Below are 14,120 nucleotides of genomic sequence, written 5' to 3' on the forward strand. Positions count from 1 at the left end.
CGGTGCAGGAAGAAGAATAGGAGGCAGAAGGAACCTGTCCAGCAATATCAGCTGGTGGTAGGACATGAAGTGTAATGCCTTGCACCTGTGCCCCAGCCGCATTTAGCCAGTCGGCAGTTAGGGACATGTAACGACCCTAGCCATGCTTACTAGTCTACATTTCAGTGGTTATAAGGACCTTGCCACTAATGGCGTTGCGCAGTGCACACTTGCACACTTGATTAGGTCTGCAATATGTTTGTGCAGGGCAGGGATAACCCGTCTTGAAAAGTAATGGCAGCTGGGGACAATGTACTGCAGAATAGCCACAACATCATTTTTTTTAAACTTTATGACTAAACCAGCTGGAATAGCAGCATTTCAGAGATTGAGGTCTGCTACCACCAGTCCAGTTAAAGGAGTTGTCCACTACTAGGACAATCATCTCTTGTCAAAATGTTTGGTGCCTATGGAGCGGCCCCCAAGCGCAGGGCAGCGGGGTACTCGGTATCGGGTCTCTCTCGGTTCTGGGGATGTCACGGTGGCCTGACCCAGTCCGTGGCCCTGCTAAGGGGCATCCAATTAAAGATGTAGGAGACGGTGTAGATCGCAGTAAATAACAAGGACACAGAGTTGCAGTCTCTTTACCTCTTTACTGAAGGCTTCGGCATCCACAATCCAGAGCACTGCTAACAGGGCTGGCTGAGACCGGCCGGTCCGAAGGCACATCCAGAGTTCCCTTTGCAGGTGGAAATCAGTAGCCTTCCTACTAGCGCCTGGGTTTTGTAGTACTTCCCTGCTGAGCACCACGGGATAGTCCTCACAACAGTCGTGTATGTTTCTGTTCTTTCTCTCTCCGTCCCCCCGATGATATGGATAGGACGCAACCGTATGATGGAGTAGGCCTGGAGTTATTTTATAGGGACCCTAGAGACGCCCCTCTCCCACAGTTGCCTCCGTTGTCTTCATTAGGTGTAAAAGGTGAGACAGCCAACCTAGAGTTAACTGCCCTGCCGTTGGTTCAAAGTAATGCGTAGAGTCTATTACTTCCTCGGCGTTCCGGCCGCCGGCTACGTGCCTCAGTAGGATGTTGCCGATCTCGGGGCACAACTCCTACTGGTTCTATCGCCTTTGTGCTGTGATCTCGTTTCTCACTTCTCCACAATATCCTTCGCTTCGTGTCCTTTCTTAAGATGCCGCCGCAATGAGGTGCAGGCACGGCTCCATAACGATCTGTCCTTTTGCTAGGCCTCTGCCAGGATCCCACCCTTGACAGGGACCCCCCTGAATCTTCCCAAGTAACGCTCTCCTCTCACTAGATGTTACCTGGGCATAACCCAGTCAGCTTCTCCCTCACTTCCTATCCAACCCCCAGTTTTACCAGAGTGTGAGGAGTGGCCTAATACATAGAACCTTTTGCTCCCCCTGGTGGCCAGAGTGTGAAGTGTAATGTGTGACTGTGATACCTGGTCAGGTGAACTCTTTCAGTGCAATCAGATGTACCATCACTCCCCTTAGCGGCAGATCAACGTTACTGCAACAACCAGGTCTCTAGGGCGCTGCACCTATAAAATAATAAAGCCACTCAGCTACCATGCCAATGCCATGTCTGCACCTTGTCTCCTGGGGCTTCCATGCGGTTGTTGTTACACATGGTGTCAGCATCCAATGAGCACTGGCATCACTGTTCTCACCTTAAGACAAATCGAACATAAAGAGGAAGTCCGGGCTGCAGCTGATCCTTGACATACTCTTCCTGTTCAATTCAACAGGAGGTGGGGACAGTGATGCCAGCGCTGATTGAGAGCCAGTGTCACTTGTCACAGCAACAGCATGTGAGCCCTGGGAGATGGAGTGTTGACACTGTGGGAATGGCGCCGGCATGGTAGGTGAGTATAAGCTTTATCGGGGCCAAGTGAGGGATATGTAGTAGTAGTGGACAACTTCTTAAAAAATTTGGACGAGATTCTAGCACCCCTCTACAAATGGGGATAGGCCACTGACTTAAAATTAAAGAAAAAAATAAAGGATCTTGAACCAGGAGGAAAAGATCCAAATGGAAGTGGAGGTGGATGTGGTCATGTACATGTAAGGCCGGAGTCACACTAGACCGTAATACGGACGAGTACTATGCGATAAAAAAATCGCATAGCACTAGGACCAATGTTAATCTATGGGGCAGCTCCTATCATCCGTTGTTTTCTCGGCCGTATTATATGTGCGATAGAAAACGCAGCATGCTGAGATTTGCACCATATATCAGCCGAGAATTGCCAATGAAAGTCTATGGGTGCGAGAAAAACTTGCACACCACACGGACCATCAGTGTGACTTGTGAGAAATACGCACCGGTGTCCTTTGGAAAAGCCGGCAATTCAGTGCGGTGTAAAGTAAAATGTCACTGACAGGTTAGAATAGAATAGATAAAATAAATGTCTACATATAGTATAGGTATATATATATATATATATATATATATATATATATACAGTGTGTATATATATATATATGTCATTGACACACACATATATATATCTTTATATTTCATAAATAGCTAGATAGCAGAATAGCCGATAATTCAATTGTCGGGTTCTGTAAAACCATTGCAGAACCTGACAGGATATGAGACATGGTTTACATACAGTAAACCATTGCAGAACGGTTAGATTTTTATATGTCCCTCACTAATATTGTTAGTAGTGTGTGTGTGTGTTTGTGTGTGTGTAAAATTTGGGGGCTGTAGGTGTTAAATTAAAGGATTAATTCACGGAAAAAACTGGCGTGGGCTCCCGTGCAATTTTCTCCGCCAGAGAGGGAAAGCCAGTGACTGAAGGCAGATATTAATAGCCTAGAGAGGGACCATGGTTATTGGTCCCCCCCTGGCTAAAAACATCTGCCCCCAGCCACCCCAGAAAAGGTGCATCTGTAAGATGCGCCTATTCCGGCACTTAGCCTCTCTCTTCCCACTGCCCTGTAGCATTGGCGTATAGGGTAATATGGGGTTAATGTCACCTTGCTATTGTAAAGTGACATTAAGCCTGGTTAATAATGGAGAGGTGTCAATAAGACACATGGATAAGACACCTATCCATTATAAATCCAATAGTAGGAAAGGGTTAAAAGTACACACACATTAAAGGGAGTCTGTCACCTCTTTTTTCGATTTGAGATAAAAATATGGCTCAATTGTGCATGAGCTCTGCATTACAGCAGTACCTTTCATATCCCCCAATTCCCCACCTTTGCTGAGAAAATACCTTTGTAATCACTCCGTTTTCCTATGTAAATTACCCTGATCCGGTCCGATGGGTGGGGCCTATTCACAGTCTCTTCCCCGCTCCTCAGCGTTCTCGACGTAACAAGATCTGTGAATAGCACAGATCCCGTACACTTTCTGCGCGTGTGCATTGAATTGGCCTCTAGCGCCTGAGCAGTATGCTTTGTCCAACTGTGGTCAAAGCATAAAATCACTATTGTGCATGCGCCCGTGGAGCGCCCCCAGACGCAGGGCCGCGGGGTACTTGGTACCGGGCCTCTCTGTCTCAGTTCCGGGGTCGTCACGGTGGCTAGACCCGGTCCGTGACCCTGCTAAGGGGCGTCCAATGAAAGGTGCGATGATGGTGCGTGGTGTAGGTCGCGGTGAATAACGAGGACACAGGGTTGCAGTCTCTTTACCTCTTTACTGAAGGCTTCAGGGTCCGCAATCCAGAGTACTGTTAACAGGGCTGGCTGAGACCGGCCGGTCCGAAGGCACATCCAGAGTTCCCTTTGCAGGTGGAAATCAGTGTCTACCTTCTAGCACCTGTGTGTTGTAGTACTTCCCTGCTGAGCACCACGGGATAGTCCTCACAACTGTCATGTATATTTCTGGTCTTTCTCTCTCTCTCTCTGTCCCCCAGATGATATGGATGGGATGCACCCGTATGACGGGGTAGGCCTGGAGCTATTTTATAGGGACCCTAGGGACGCCCCTCTCCCACAGTTTGCCTCCGTTGTCTTCGTTAGGTGTAATGGTGAGACAGCCAACCTATGGTTAACTGCCCGGCCGTAGTTTAAAGTAATGCATGGAGTCTCTTACTTTCTCGGCGTTCCGGCCACCGGCTACGCGCCTCAGAAGGATGTTGCTGATCTTGAGGCACGACTCCTTCTGGTGTTATCTCCTTTTTGCTGTATTTCTGTTCCTCACTTCTCCACAATAAACCTCACTTCTTGTCCTTTCTTAGGAGTCTGCCGCTGTAAGGCACAGGCACAACTCCGTAACGATCTGTCTCTTTCTAGGACTCTGCCAGGTTCCCACCCCTGACAGGTCCTCTCTCTAGCTCTTCCCAGCTACTTTCTCCCTAACTTCCTGTCCAACCCCCAGTTTTACCAGAGCATGAGGAGTGGCCTACTAGATAGAACCACTCCCCCTGGTGGCCGGAGTGTGAAGTGTATTGGTGTCTGTGATACCTGGTCAGGTGAACTCCTTAAGTGCCATCAGACGTACCATCACTCCCCTTAGCGGCGGAGCGTCAGTACTGCAACGACCAGGACTCTGGGGTGCTGCACTCCCCCCCGGTTAAATCCAGTGCTCCCGGACTGGGAAAATAAGAACAACAATACATGTTAACAAAAAACACATACAATTTTGAAATATCATAAACAATTAAACATAAAAGTGCTTCCCTTTATGGGAGGTGAGGACTTTTGAACGTTGCGAAAGTTTTGGTCATGCACAGTTCATGACTCCCAGTTCAGTGGTTGTAACTTTAAAGCAGCAGGGACCCCGGGTAAACAAAGGGGTCCCTTTTGAAAGTTTTGGAGCAATTCACTGTCCACTGCTCCATTGTCCATTTTTAAACTTGTAACAAAGATATTTACACAAACACAATTAGCAACTTTAGTTAATACCTCCAAGTTTTGTAACGAAGGGGAGTCTGATTCTTGGTGCTACGTGTAGACCTCCGTAGTGCGGGGGTTGCTATTGGCCTAGCAGGGCTCGCTATGCTTGCTACCACTGTTGTAGTGCACCGCCTTCTAGTTACGCTTCTAGTGAGTCTGGGTAGCACTGGCATGCTGGATCTCTCAGAACTGCTGCTACCCACAGTGGGTACGGCAGATTCGCCGATAGCAGAGGGAGGCTCCGCCGGTCCGACGGTGGGCATGGCATCGTCCGGCGGGGTCTGTGGTGTTTGCGGGTCATTTTCTCCTCTTCTACAGGTGGAGAGGCTCTTGGACCTGTTTTCTTCTCCCTCAACTTATCGGGGCATACCTTAAGGTGGTCTCTGGATATTGCCGTTGAGGTTTCCCCTCCATCTTTGCTGATGAGACAGACCTTAGTATTGTCGAAATCGGACGGCAGGATGGTATAAGGTTCCGCTTCCCATTGGTCGTCAAGTTTGTGTAGCCTTCTCTTCCGCTTGAGTACCTGCTCACCAGGCGGCAAGGGAATCGCAGGAGCATGCTGATTGTAGTCCCTTTCCTGTTTTTGCCTGGCCTGAGCGAGACTTCTTTCCACGCATTCCTGTACTTTGCGGTACCTTTGCTGCCTCTCCGTATCCCAATCGACATCCGTCGAGGTATCTTCGGGGGTTAGAACCCCCATGTCCAGATCAACGGGCAACTTACTAGACCTTCCTCGCATCAGGTACGCCGGAGTGCAGTTGGTAGAATTCACTGGGATGTGGTTGTGCATGTCTACCAGGTCGGGCAACTTTGTTGGCCACAAGTTCCGTTCCTCTACAGGCAAGGTCTTCAATAAGTCGATCACCACTTGGTTCATCTTTTCACACATCCCGTTGGTTTGTGGGTGGTACGGTGTGGTTCTGATCTTCTTACACCCGTACAGATTGCAGAACTCCTGGAACACCTCCGCCTCAAACGCTGGCCCCTGATCGGTCAGTACCTTCTCCAGGTACCCATGGGGCCTACAGAAATACTTCTGGAAGGTTTTGGCGGCCGTCCTGGCCATTAGATCCTTGACAGGTACAACCACCAGGAACCTGGAGTAATGATCCATGATGGTGAGAGCATAAATATAGCCCGACCGGCTAGGCGTCAGCTTCACGTGGTCTAGCGCGACCAATTCTAGCGGCCGTTTGGTGATGATGGGCTGGAAAGGAGCCCGTTGGCTGTCACGGTCCTTCCTGCGTAGGCTGCACGGGCCACACTCCCGACACCACTTCTCGATGGCTCTTTTCATGCCAATCCAATAGAATCTCCCTCGGAGTAGTCTCTCCAACTTCCTCCACCCGAAGTGTCCAGCCCCATCGTGGTACCCTCCCAGAACCATTGGCGCGTCTTGCCTGGGAACCACTATCTGCCACACCAATACGTGAGTTCGGGGGTCGATACTTCTTCGGCACAGCTTACCATCGTTAATAAACAGTTTACTTCTCCCCTTCCACAGCTGTTGGGTTTCCTGTGGATCATCCGTGCTGGGATGCAAACCTGCCTGCGTCAGGAGCTGTTTCACCTGACAGACCGCAGGGTCACCATCCTGGGTCTCTGCCCACCTGTGGTGGGGCAGGGGATTTAGTGTGGCATCCTGGTTGTTTCTGTGCCTGTTCTTCACATGATGGGAGCACTGAGTGGCTTTGGGGCGATGGAAAGCGGGCAGCTCTACTTCTTCAAGTGCCTCCAGGTCCTCCCCCGTTTCTGGCAAATTGGGCATCCGGGACAAGGCATCGGCATTCGCATTCTTGCGCCCTGCCCGGTATTTGATGGTGAAGTCGTAATTGGACAGCCGGGCCATCCACCGCTGTTCCAAGGCCCCGAGTTTGGCAGTGTCCAAGTGTGTTAGTGGATTGTTATCCATGAAGATGGTGAATTTTGCGGAAGCCAGGTAGTGCTTGAACCTCTCCATCACTGCGCAAACGATGGCGAGGAATTCCAGCTTGAAGGAACTGTAGTTATCAGGGTTCCTTTCCGTGGGACGAAGTTTCCTGCTGGCATAAGCAATTACCCTCTCCTTGCCTTTCTGGACCTGGGACAACACAGCTCCCAGTCCTACATTGCTGGCATCCGTATACAGCACAAACGGTTGATCATATTCGGGGTAAGCCATTACCTCTTCTCCCGTCAGCGCCATCCTCAAGCAAGTGAATGATCCCTCCAGTCCTTCGTTCCAATCAAATGAGATATTCTTCCCCTTGGTCTTCTTGGATTGGCCCACCAATAGATCTTGCAATGGCGCGGCCTTCTTGGTGAAGTCCTTGATGAACATCCTGTAATAGCCTACCAACCCGAGGAACTGCCGGACTTCATGGAGGTTGCTGGGTTTCGGCCAGTCCTTAATCACCGTAACCTTGTCGGGGTCTGGGGCCACTCCTTCGGCACTCACCACATGGCCTAGATACTGTACTTTGGGTTTCAGCAGGTGGCATTTGGATGGTTTCACTTTTAAGCCAAAGTTGGACAGGGCCTCAAACACCTCGGCCAGGTGCTTCAGGTGGTCTTCATAGGTCTTAGAGAAGACAATGACATCGTCCAGATACAGCAGTACGGTTTCAATGTTCTTGTGCCCCAGACAGCACTCCATCATCCTCTGGAACGTCCCCGGGGCGTTGCACAATCCGAAGGGCATGTAGTTGAATTCACAGAGACCCATCAGCGTCATGTAGGCCGTCTTCTCCTTGTCTGCCTCCGCCACGGGAACCTGCCAGTACCCACTGGTGAGATCCAAGGTAGAGAAGTAGTTAGCAGATTTTAAAGCGGCCAGGGACTCCTCTACCCTGGGCAGCGGGTATGCATCTTTATGTGTAATGCGATTTAACTGTCTATAATCCACACACATTCTCATTGTGCCATCTTTCTTCTTAACAAGGACTAATGGAGCTGCCCAGGGGCTACAACTGTCCCTCACTACCCCAGCCTCCTTCATCTCTCGCAACATGTCCTTGGCACACTGATAATGAGCTGGGGGAACAGGACGGTATCTCTCTTTTATGGGTCGGTGATCCCCTTCGGGGATATGATGTTGGATCCCTTTTACCTGTCCAAAATCTAGGGGGTGTTTGCTAAAGACCCGCTCGTACTCATGAACCACCCTGTAGGCCCCCTGTTTCTGGTGAGGTGGGGTAGAGTCAGTGCCCACATGTAATTCCCGACACCAATCCTTCGGTTGCTCTGCAGAACCGTTGTTCTCCGCCGGATTGGACGGGACCAAGGACCCAGGTGCCTGTATCACACTACTATTAACAGTAAACAGTTTGGCAAGTGTGGCATATTTGGCTAGCTGGACTTCTTCCTCCCCGCAATTGAGAACACGTACTGGCACCCTCCCCTTGCGGACGTCAACCACCCCTCTGGCTGTCAGGAGGGTAGGCCTATTATCCGAATATACGGGTTCTACCAGGGCCTGATAGTCTTTACCCCTGAGGCCTATGGCTGCCCGACACCATATTAACATTTCACTCCTGGGGGGTATCACAATGGGGTTTGAATCACTCACTGTGACACGACCAATTTAACCACCAGTCAGCTCCACCTGCTGTCTTTGCATCAGGGCCCTGATTTCTTTTTGCAGGGCACGTTGTTCACTGTAGCCAGCTGTTTCTGCTACCTGTTGTAATAGGACAATAACTTCTGCAAGACAATTTTCTATAACATTAGTACCAATGGTCATCATGGGATTACATTCACGGCGGTCAATATCAACAATTACAATCCCTTGGGCCTTCAATTCCACCCGCCCCACTTTGATGGTGACCTCTTTATGCCCCACTTGTGGCAATGGCTGACCATTACTGGCCATTATGGTGAAATCGTCATCGGGGCCATGAGTAATATCGGTGTCCTCCCAATACCGTTTATAAAGCACGTAAGGCATAGTCGTCACCTGGGAACCGGTGTCCAGCAAAGCGTTCATGGGGATACCGTAGATCACAATAGGAAGAACTGGTCGCCCTCCAATGTATTTGGCTCTCCAATGCTGCGGGCCTGATCGTCCTACTCCTGGGGGTTGGCCCTCTGCCCCAGGGGTTGCTCGTTTAAATGACAGTACCTTGCAAGGTGGCCCACCTGATGACAGCGGCGGCAGATAGGTCGTCCGTCCTGATGAAAGCGATCGTCGTCCCTGCCTCTGGTCGGCGGAGTCCTCCTCTGTCGCATCTAGGGGACATCCTCTGGTCTGGAGGCCAGCTGGATCTTCTCCTTGGGGGCCTCCTGTAGGGACTGCACGGTCCGGGCTAGGGCAGCAACGCTCTTGGTCAGCTCCTGCATCTGGAGGCAGAGTCCTGCAGGAGAATCGTCCTCTAGGATCTGGGCATCGGCCTCGGCGGCGACTGGGGCATCCTACGCCACATCCTAGTGGTATGTGAGAGCTTGACGCCTGGGAGGCACTGCACGGCTGGGTTGTCGCTCTTGTAGCGCCTGGATGGCTTTATCCTTGAATTGCGCAAAAGTCAGGTCTGGATTCTGCATGGCCAGGAAGTGCAGTTGACCCCTTTGGTGGCTGCACAGGAGCCCCTCAATGAACCGCTCTTTCAGGAGTTTATCTTCATCTTGCATGCTGCCGGGGTCACTCTGCTTGATGGCCCGCAGCGCCTCCTGGAGGTTAAGGGCATAGTCCCGTAAGCTATCCTGCGGCCTCTGTTTGCACCCATAGAAAGTCAACTTAATTTCCGTAGCGGTGTGGGTATCAAAAGTGGCTTTAAGCTTTGCAAAGACCTGCTGTGCAATTCCCTTATCCGCGGCGGGCCAGGACTTCACCTCTCTCAGAGCCGCCCCAAAGAGTTGGCCTGTTATCATATGAACTTTCTGAGGCTCTGTCAAGGGATAGAACTCGAGCAGGCTGCAGATCCCCTCTTTAAAGTCAGTTAATGTATGTGACTCTCCAGAGTATCGCGGGAGCCAGGCTGCTCCAGGTAGGTACGGCATGGAGAAGGGCATTATGGCTGTTGTAGCCGCAGCAGCCTCTGGCTGGCAGATAGGGGCGGCGAGCTCTGCAGCAGCCGGCTGTGGTACAAGGCCCGCGGCTGCGTTTACCGCGGGGACCGAAGGTGCCTCTGGGTCTACGGCTGCGACCGCCGCCTCTGCTCCCCCCGACTCAGACATGGCCGCTCCTTTCCCCTGCTAACCTGCTGGAAGTTGGTGTTCCTCTTCCGGGATCATCGCTTTACTGCGTCTTATGGTTCCGTGCTCTTTTTGACCGGCTCCGCCCACGAAGCTATAGCTCCCCCCTTTGTGCGCGGCGATGGTGGATTTTGGCGGCAAATAGCAACACGCAGTCTTTGCAATAAATCACGGTTCAAGCACAGTTCAATCACAGTTCCAAGGCACACATGACCTGATTCTTCAGGCTTAAGTAGATCCTGTTCGTGACGCCAATTTTGGAGCGCCCCCAGACGCAGGGCCGCGGGGTACTCGGTACCGGGCCTCTCTGTCTCAGTTCTGGGGTCGTCACGGTGGCTAGACCCGGTCCGTGACCCTGCTAAGGGGCGTCCAATGAAAGGTGCGATGATGGTGCGTGGTGTAGGTCGCGGTGAATAACGAGGACACAGGGTTGCAGTCTCTTTACTGAAGGCTTCAGGGTCCGCAATCCAGAGTACTGTTAACAGGGCTGGCTGAGACCGGCCGGTCCGAAGGCACATCCAGAGTTCCCTTTGCAGGTGGAAGTCAGTGTCTACCTTCTAGCGCCTGTGTGTTGTAGTACTTCCCTGCTGAGCACCACGGGATAGTCCTCACAACTGTTGTGTATATTTCTGGTCTTTCTCTCTCTCTCTCCGTCCCCCAGATGATATGGATGGGACGCACCCGTATGATGGGGTAGGCCTGGAGCTATTTTATAGGGACCCTAGGGACGCCCCTCTCCCACAGTTTGCCTCCGTTGTCTTCGTTAGGTGTAATGGTGAGACAGCCAACCTATGGTTAACTGCCCGGCCGTAGTTTAAAGTAATGCGTGGAGTCTCTTACTTTCTCGGCGTTCCGGCCACCGGCTACGCGCCTCAGAAGGATGTTGCTGATCTTGAGGCACGACTCCTTCTGGTGTTATCTCCTTTTTTGCTGTATTTCTGTTCCTCACTTCTCCACAATAAACCTCGCTTCTTGTCCTTTCTTAGGAGTCTGCCGCTGTAAGGCACAGGCACAACTCCGTAACGATCTGTCTTTTTCTAGGACTCTGCCAGGATCCCACCCCTGACAGGTCCTCTCTCTAGCTCTTCCCAGCTACTTTCTCCCTAACTTCCTGACCAACCCCCAGTTTCACCAGAGCGTGAGGAGTGACCTACTAGATAGAACCACTCCCCCTGGTGGCCGGAGTGTGAAGTGTATTGGTGTCTGTGATACCTGGTCAGGTGAACTCCTTAAGTGCCATCAGACGTACCATCACTCCCCTTAGCGGCGGAGCGTCAGTACTGCAATGACCAGGACCCTGGGGCGCTGCACCCGCATTTTTCATTACGTTCTATGCCCCCTTGCATGGCAAGACTGCACAATAATGATTTTTATGCTTGGCCCACTGTTGAGCAAAACATACTATGCACGCGCGAGAGGCCACTTCAATGCGCAGGCGCAGGAAAACAACACCAACGCAGGAAAGGAGAAAAATGAATGCGTAGAGCAAGGCAGGAGGTGGGGAGAAATGGTGAATAGGCCCCGTCTATCGGACCGCACCGGGGTAATTTACATAGGAAAACGGAGAGATTACAAAGGTATTTTCTCAGCAAAGGTGGGGAATCGGGGGATATGAAAGGTACTGCTGTAATGCAGAGCTCATGCACAATTGAACCATATTTTTATCTCAAATAGAAAAAAGGGGTGACAGATTCCCTTTAAAAATAAAGTATTTTAATGAAATAATGAAACACACAGGTTTAATATCTTTATTGTACTCTCAATCCAAGCGAAGCCCTCCTTCTTCTGTAAAAAAATGCAAAATAAAAAAGCAACAATATCCCATACCTGTGGACTTTACTATACGGCGGACAAGTATTTAGCCAGCTAAATGTATGGACAAGTCCTTTGTGATCCATGCCTGGTTCCTTTTAACCCCTTTCTGCCAGCTGACGGAATAATATCAGCTGGCAGTATCCCCCGCTTTGAGGTGGGCTCCAGCGGTGAGCCCACCTCAAAGCTGCGACATGTCAGCTGTTTTCAACAGCTGACTTGTGCCCGCAATGGGCGCAAGTGGAATCGCAATCCGCCTGCGCTGATTAACTAGTTAAATGCTGCTGTCAAACTCTGACAGCGGTATCTAACAAGTGCTGCAGGCCGCGCCGCCGGAAGTGATCGGGGTTCATCGGTGCGTTGCCATCACAACCAGAGGTCTCCTGAAGACCTCTATGGTTGTTGATGACGGATTGCTATGAGCGCCACCCTGTGGTCGGCGCTCATAGCAATGCTATAATTCAGTTTCATAGAGGTGATCTGTGCATCACCTCTATGTAGCAGAGGCGATCAAGTAGTGGATGCTTCTAGCCTCCCATGGAAGCTATTGAAGCATGCCAAAATTAAAAGAAATATATGTTTAAAAATATTTAAAAAAAAATAATAAAAAATATAAAAGTTCAAATCACCCCCCTATCGCTCCAATCAAAATAAAACAATAAAAAAACCTACACATATTTGGTATCACCGAGTTCAGAATCGCCCGATCTATCAATAAAAAAAGGATTAGCCTGATTGCTACGGCGTACCGAGAAAAAAAATCAAAAAGCCAAAATTACATTTTTTGGTTGCCGCGACATTGCATTAAAATGCAATAACGGGCGATCATAAGAACATATCTGCACAAACGTGGTATAATTAAAAGTATCAGCTCGGCTTGCAAAAAATAAGCCCTCACCCAACCCCGGATCACGAAAAATGGAAACGCTACGGGTATCGGAAAATTGCACAATTTTTTTTTTTTTTTGCAAACTTTGGAATTTTTTTATTGCTTAGATAAAAGAGAAACTAGACATGTCTGGTGTCTATGAACTCTCAATGACTTGGAGAATCATAATGGCTAGTCAGTTTTAGCATTTAGTGAACCTAGCAAAAAAGCCACACAAAAAACAAGTGTGAGATTGCACTTATTTTGCAATTTCATCGCACCTGGAATTTGTTTCCCATTTTCTGTTACACGACATGATAAAACCAATGGTATTGTTCAAAAGTACAATGTGTCCCGCAAAAAATAAACCCTCACATGGCCATATTGACAGAAAAATAGAAAAGTTATGGCTCTGGAAAGAAGGGGAGCGAAAAACAAAAATGAAAAAGCTCCGGGGATTAAGAGAGATTTTAGTCAAAGAGAGGACTCCCATTAGGTTCCCATTCAGATGAAGCCTGTATTCTCAGAGAGGAAAGGCATTGCTAGGCCCTTGTATACGAGAAACGCCTTATCGTGGCTACAAGGTACACATGAATTGGCCAATTTATGCGCTAAAAGCTCTCAATTTTTCATATTTCTAGTGCAGTAATGCAATTCAATTTTCATGTTTCATGTTTGCATGTTTTGGCACTACAGTGTGCTGCCTTATTTATTTGACTGTATATGAGTTGGTGACTCTAGGTTCAGCGCCTGTTCATACTTAGTCTATGTTTGGATGCTACAGTCAGTTTTTTGAAATTTGTAATCAGATTATGCTATCCTGATACATGTGGTGTCTGCGGCTTTTAGGTATAAATGACAGCTGCAGCAGATCCACGGGTCAGCAAGTGACCGTTAGTGTCTGGATGAAAAAGAATGTTTTTGGATATATTCCGCACTGCTGAATGAATAAAGACATCAGTCCAGAGATGGATTGATGAAAGATATGTGTGGTTTATTCTACTGTATGTACGTGCTTCAAAGTTTCAAACACTTCTTCTTCAGGAACAACCACATGCTAGAACAAGTGGTTGGGCATCAGTGCACTCAATTTCTTCCTTTTCTGGGGCAGGGCCAGGTGAATTGGCCATGGAACACCAGCCAGTAGACTCAATAAACAGCAGAAGAGACTGCTTCATTACTTGGGGCTCAGACTGCTTGCATAATTTGCAAGGGGTTGAGGTGGAGGAACAATGGTTAGATCCTCAGGTGCCAAATGAATGCTTTCTGCAGGGGACTGGGTGGAAGAAAATGTGAAGGAACTAGAGGCATTCTCGGAAAACTAATACGGCCTCCACATGTTCTGGCCTCTCCATTCGTTCTGCTGTACTGGGGCCTACTAAATAATGCCAAACGTCCTGTTGCCTGC

The sequence above is a fragment of the Ranitomeya variabilis genome, chromosome 6 (assembly GCF_051348905.1).
Source record: "Ranitomeya variabilis isolate aRanVar5 chromosome 6, aRanVar5.hap1, whole genome shotgun sequence".
In the NCBI taxonomy this organism is placed as follows: Eukaryota; Metazoa; Chordata; class Amphibia; order Anura; family Dendrobatidae; genus Ranitomeya; species Ranitomeya variabilis.